This window comes from Atractosteus spatula, chromosome 4 (genome assembly GCF_055471065.1).
Source record: "Atractosteus spatula isolate fAtrSpa1 chromosome 4, fAtrSpa1.hap1, whole genome shotgun sequence".
Classification (NCBI taxonomy): domain Eukaryota; kingdom Metazoa; phylum Chordata; class Actinopteri; order Semionotiformes; family Lepisosteidae; genus Atractosteus; species Atractosteus spatula.
Genome location: NC_142709.1, coordinates 51,860,778 through 51,866,780, shown reverse-complemented (window position 1 = coordinate 51,866,780; position 6,003 = coordinate 51,860,778).

Below are 6,003 nucleotides of genomic sequence, written 5' to 3'. Positions count from 1 at the left end.
AATTCTTGCAACACTATTCACAAGATTGAAGGTAAAAAAAAAAACAAGATTGAAGGTAGAGCAAAAGGCGACTAGGTGCAGTGCACTGGCCGTTATCCCATCATTGAATGTTATTTTTTTAAATAATCTGAACCGTCCGTTTTATTTTCTTCTGACACTGAAAATACATAGCTATGCGATTGCACTCGAGCAAGTCGCTGTTATCCTGGGATTTTTCGCTGTCCCAATTGTTAACCCAAAACAGTGATCTCACCAGGAGAAAATGTGGGAGGGACTCCTACAGTATGTGTGCATCAGATAGCTTGACCTCCTCAGGGACACGGCATTAGCATGTAACCCAAAGTGTGGTCTGTCAGCCGCTTTCGCTCTTACTTTCTTAAACGTTTTGCTTGATATTTACAGTAATCATTTGTATTTATGCTAATTCTGTGTTAGTCTTAGTTTATGCCACCAGTCTCATTTGTTTATAGAGTTAAAAGCGGTGATTATATCAAATTGGTCATTTAGGTATTACATTACAGTATCACATTTCACTACCAATGAGTTTCTGGTAACACAAATTTCGATTGTTTTAAATTAGGTTTTATATGAATGTTATGTTTTTTCCGGTTTATTTGAGAAATTCACTTTATATTTCGTGTTATTTTTTTACTCGGGATTGCTTTGAGCTACACACTCGGTTAATTTCGTCTGTTCGAAATTTAACGGGTCAGGTAAACTTAAGGCAGTTATTTTAATAGCCAGTAACTTTTTTTTTCACGATCTTCATACTAAGCTGCTCCCGTGAAGAACATCGAAGCTATAATTGGTAATATTTTTCAAAGATGCTTGAGGTCAAATTTATAAATCCAGTATAGGTGTGGTATGCCGAAATACAACTGTGAATGGGTGGGTTGAGTGAACTACTTGAGATGCCCAAGAACCGAATTCACTGCCGAGATGGAAAAAATAAAACCGAGTGACACAATCCCCCGTGATATTTAAACACTTTGGAAGGACAGAACTAATTATATTTTTAATATATTGTTGCTTTTTTTACATGACTGCTAATAGTCTGGTATAAGAATCAGGAAGTGTGAAATTGTGAGATACAGACTCACTTTGAAAGCAGTTTATTTGTGTAAGTGCAGTAATCTAGCTGTGCACGTCTTGTGGTGTTTCCTGTTATGTATTTGCGAGGCGTTTTTGACATTGATCGGTATGACAGCTGTTTGTGTGCACCGCACAATTAGTTTTGTATTAATATGATTATTTGTAGTTTTGTGTGTGAAGGATGGGAAGTTCTTGGAAGTTTTTTGATTAAGTGCTAACGCTACTGAACATCCTGGAGATGCCAGTTTATTTTTTTTTATTAAAACTGCATTTTGTTTATATGTGTGGGCGAGTGTGGCGTTGCATTTCACATGCTTCCTTTTGATAGTGTGTCACTCAGTGTGTTCTATACTCTTTCAATAAGTGTCAGAAACGTGGTGATGTATTGTGGTATTTCCGACTGTCAAATCCAAGTGCTTTGGCTGATTTACTACTAGCAAGAAGTATATTAAAGACCAATGACTGGTTTTCAGTAGTGCAACAAACTAGTATTATTTTTCTTTATTCTAACCGTTCCTTCAAGGAAACATAGACCTAATGATGCAGAAGATAGTTCTTTATTGTTGATTTGAAATACATGAGTTTTAAAATCTAAAAGAAATATAAAAAATATACTAGTTAAAATGTTTGTTGCTGTTTTCTGTAATGTGAGATTTAAAGAACATGCTATCACACAATTGTTTTTTTTGTACAGTATTTGCTCACTTATAGTTATTTATTAGCGTAAATTAATAATGCTTTTGATGAAAGAATATATGTCTAATCAGAAATGAAAGGGTGACATCACTAGGAAATGCTTCTGTTAATGGAACTGTCACTTTTTAGTGTATTCTTAAATGAGGTGTAAATAAAATTAAAAGCAAGGATGCTGATGTTCAGAAACTAATGCCGTAATTAAATTATTTGATGGTAGTGTAGAGACTCCTTGTTGTCGGCACTGCTTCCATCACATGCACTGTATTTAGTTTTATTTAATTTCTTTAGTTTTTCAGGGAGACTCAACACTTTAAAAGGTGAACAGTCAAATTTCTCTGTGTTCTTGTGCAAATTTATTATCCAACAAAATTATAACATGCATAACTCTCGGCACAAATCCGCCATAATCTGTACTGACTCAAGGGAGGGAACATTATTTAATTTCATTTATCTAAGTTTTTATATAAATGCCTCAGCTCCCTTTTCCTCTCAGTTAAGCCTGTATATTAGGCTCACCCTGCGGTCCATGTGGGTCCTAATGCCCCAGTATAGTGATGGGGACACTATACTGTAAACAGGCGCCGTCCTTCGGATGAGACGTAAAACCGAGGTTCTGACTCTCTGTGGTCATTAAAAATCCCAGGGCATTTCTCGAAAAGAGTAGGGGTGTAACCCCGGCGTCCTGGCCAAATTTCTCATTGGCCCTTACCAATCATGGCCTCCTAATAATCCCCATCTAAAAATTGGCTTCATTACTCTGCTCTCCTCCCCACTAATAGCTGATGTGTGGGGAGCGTTCTGGCACACTATGGCTGCCGTCGCATCATCCAGGTGGGGCTGCACATTGGTGGTGGAGGGGAGTCCCCATTACCTGTAAAGCGCTTTGAGTGGAGTGTCCAGAAAAGCGCTATATACTGTAAGTGTAAGCAATTATTATTATTATTATTATTATTATTATTACACCCTTCTTTAAGAAGCAGCCATTTTAAATTGACAAACCTTTTGAAGTTAGTTTCTTAGAACTCCTCCCCTCATGTGGCATTCTTCCTCTTGTGTGTCAAAAGCTTCTTCACAACACATTCGAGCATCCTCTTGCTAGCTCTTGCGATTTTGACCTGAAGGCCTTCAGCTTTGTTGTCATGGAGTTCCCCAAAATTAAATGATAATTTCTGCCAAAACAAAGCTGAACTGTATTGCTATACTGCAGTATGGGACTTTCCTCCCCGTTTGCAATATCAATTTCTATAGCTCCATCTTAAAACCAAAATGACCATTTGGATTTTATGATGAATGTTGTGATTTCTGTATGATGTCTCAAACTTCCTTATGCCTGAATTGATAGTGTTGAACAATTGATGTTATTTTTACATGGAATATCAATTAGTAGTTAATTGTATCACATGTTGGCAACTTTTTGATGACTGTATTTAAAGATTGAAGAAAAATCTGGTTTGTCTCTGAAGGAGGCTTTACATTATGATGAAACGTTAAATTTTTCAGTGATCCCTTGTGATTGAAACAAAACTTTAGATTCAAAGGGAAGGTTGCTGTTTTTCTTTATCCCTTTATTGTTTGTTGAGCAGTCCTGTGCTTTCATTCATTAGTCATCTGCACAGACACTTGTACATGGTGGGTATTCTGTTCAGCGTGGCAGATAAGAAATGACTTGCTATAGTCTGCGTATTGGGTAATGCTGCAAAAATGGCTCTTGTGGTTTCTGAGTTAGAATACTGGGCCGTTTCAAAAGGATGTGGCGAAAAGCAGGAAGAGAGCTGAGCTGTTTGATAGTAAGAATACATTTCTCCTTTCAGTGTCACTACATATGTTCAAGAGAAGTTCATCAGTGCTTCTCTCAGCAAACTGCAAAGAACAGCAATCATACTTACAGTAGACCATCTTGCGAATACCTGTGGCATGAATTAGACAACTTATCACTAAATTTGGAAATATAATTCTAATAACACTAATAACCATTTAAGAATATTTATAAAATGCATTATGGCTGTGAACGTTGTGTCAGGGTATATTTTTTTTTCTTGTAGGCCCTTCCAAAGTGTGAGGCAACAAATTATATTAAAAAAAATAAAATTAAGAAAGTTGCTATGCTTGAATGATACTATTTCTTGCTTAGTTGATTACCTATGTGCAATATAATGATAATACATTATGATGGATATTGAAAAAGTCATTAAATTCATGATTAGGTACAAAGGTGCAATGCAGGAGAGCAACCTGGTTTTCATTTCTCATCCTTAAACAGGTAAATCTGAAAAAAAAAAGTATAAGAGTTTTCTCAGAAGAGTCACAATTCTACCTTTAACCTCCTGAGTAAATTTTTGCAAACCTTCTGTTGGAATTCGGTTAGCTATCATTCCTTTCAGCATTAAGGCCTAATATGGAATGTCTGATTATACCATCTTAAATCTGTTTCCACAAGTATTAGAGATTTCACTATATCTAATCCAGGAAGGAAACAATGAATTCTGACACAATGGGACATCTATTTGATCTCATTTGCCTTTGATTCTTTTCAACTCTGTTAAGGATCCTGATAAACATAACATACCTTAATTAAAAATTTCCTTCAAATTAGACTTCTAGGTTATAACTGTCAGAAACAATTAAACATTGGTGTAGAGAAAATGCAGTTTTCATCTATCCCAGGTTCCTGAAGGAAACAAAGAGTGCAGTAGTGCAGGGCAGATCAATACTGAGAATGATGAGGTCAGCACCTCGTAGTGCTCATGACACCATTCAATATTTAGGTGTTTGCCTCTGCTAGGTGGAACAGCTTCATTGAGTCAAATATTGCCACATTTTTTATTATGTAACAATGTCCAATAGGCTCTAAACTGGGGCCAATTGAAAACCAGAGCTGGCTCAAATGGAGAAAGCAGGCCTCTGGAGCCACAGAGGTTAAGAAAGCTCAGGAAATAGCCTCCTGCTAGCGTGCCACCCTTCCTTGCAAGATTTTCAAGGCCACAGGAAGACAAGGCCCTGTAAGTCATCATGCTGTGTGTCATAGAGCGAGCAGGGTGCCAGCTCAGAGTCACACTCAGCACAGTGCAAGGGAGCTTTGTAGTGTGATCCACAAGATGATTGCTGTTGAGGGTGCAATATATTATTATTGCTGTTAAGAGCTCTTGCACTGGGCATAAAGGGTCTGTGCAGGAGTTGAAGGCAGGTGGCAAATTTGTCCAGTCATCCCACCTTCAGGCTCTGGAAGGTGACGTCCCATATCTTCTTGGCATTCATCCCACCACAGTATCCTCAATTTGGAATTAGACTTCATAAATTGGGATATAAAAAAGACCCTGAGATTAGAGACTGAAAATAAGCAGAACGATGTGGCATTAAGCAGATGATCGTCATAACACAGAGACATTTTTGGTCTTTCTGAGGAAAGGAACCTCTCAGACCAGGAGCTTCATTAATGTAACACTAGACTGCAGGACGCTCTGCAAGTGACTGTATGTCTGTGTCTATAGGAGCTTAGACATCACTGCAATGAGTAATCTGACTCATACACCCTGGATGGGACACCAGTCAATCACAGAGCACACACAGATACTCACACCAAATCCAGTTTTTCCCAGAAGTCAGTTACCCTACCAGTATGTCTTTGGACTACGGAAGGAAACTGGAGCACCTGGAGGAAACCTATCTGAACATAGGGAGAAAATACAAACTCCACACAAATAGTACCCCAGTAATTGAACCCAGGACCACAGTATGCCACTGGGCTGCCCCAATTTAGAGATCATGTAATAATATATATTATATTTACTTATGCTGTGGACATAGGAGAAGAGTTAGTTTTGCCACTTGGTGTGCACAGTACAATTTTCATATATGATAAACTCTAAAAGACCATAGGAATATAGTATTTTTACTCTGTTACTGATTCTTATTTTTACTCTTATTTAGTAAGAGCACTGTTACTGTCCATCTTTTTAGTGTTATTTAGTTCTCTGGTAAGAACATAGCATGGTAGATTTCGTGAGAATGTTGTCATCATTTTGCACCACTTTACTTCTTTGTGACAGAAGGAGGTGCAGTTTTAACTGTGACTGGACAACCTCAGCTCCATCTGCGAGAACAGCCTTTCCGTGTATCTGTCTGGTAACAGCACTTAATAAGCACATTCAGCTTTCTAATAGCTTCCCACTTGAAAGGGCACCTCAAAGGCAACATAATTAAAAGTTTGGAGTCATG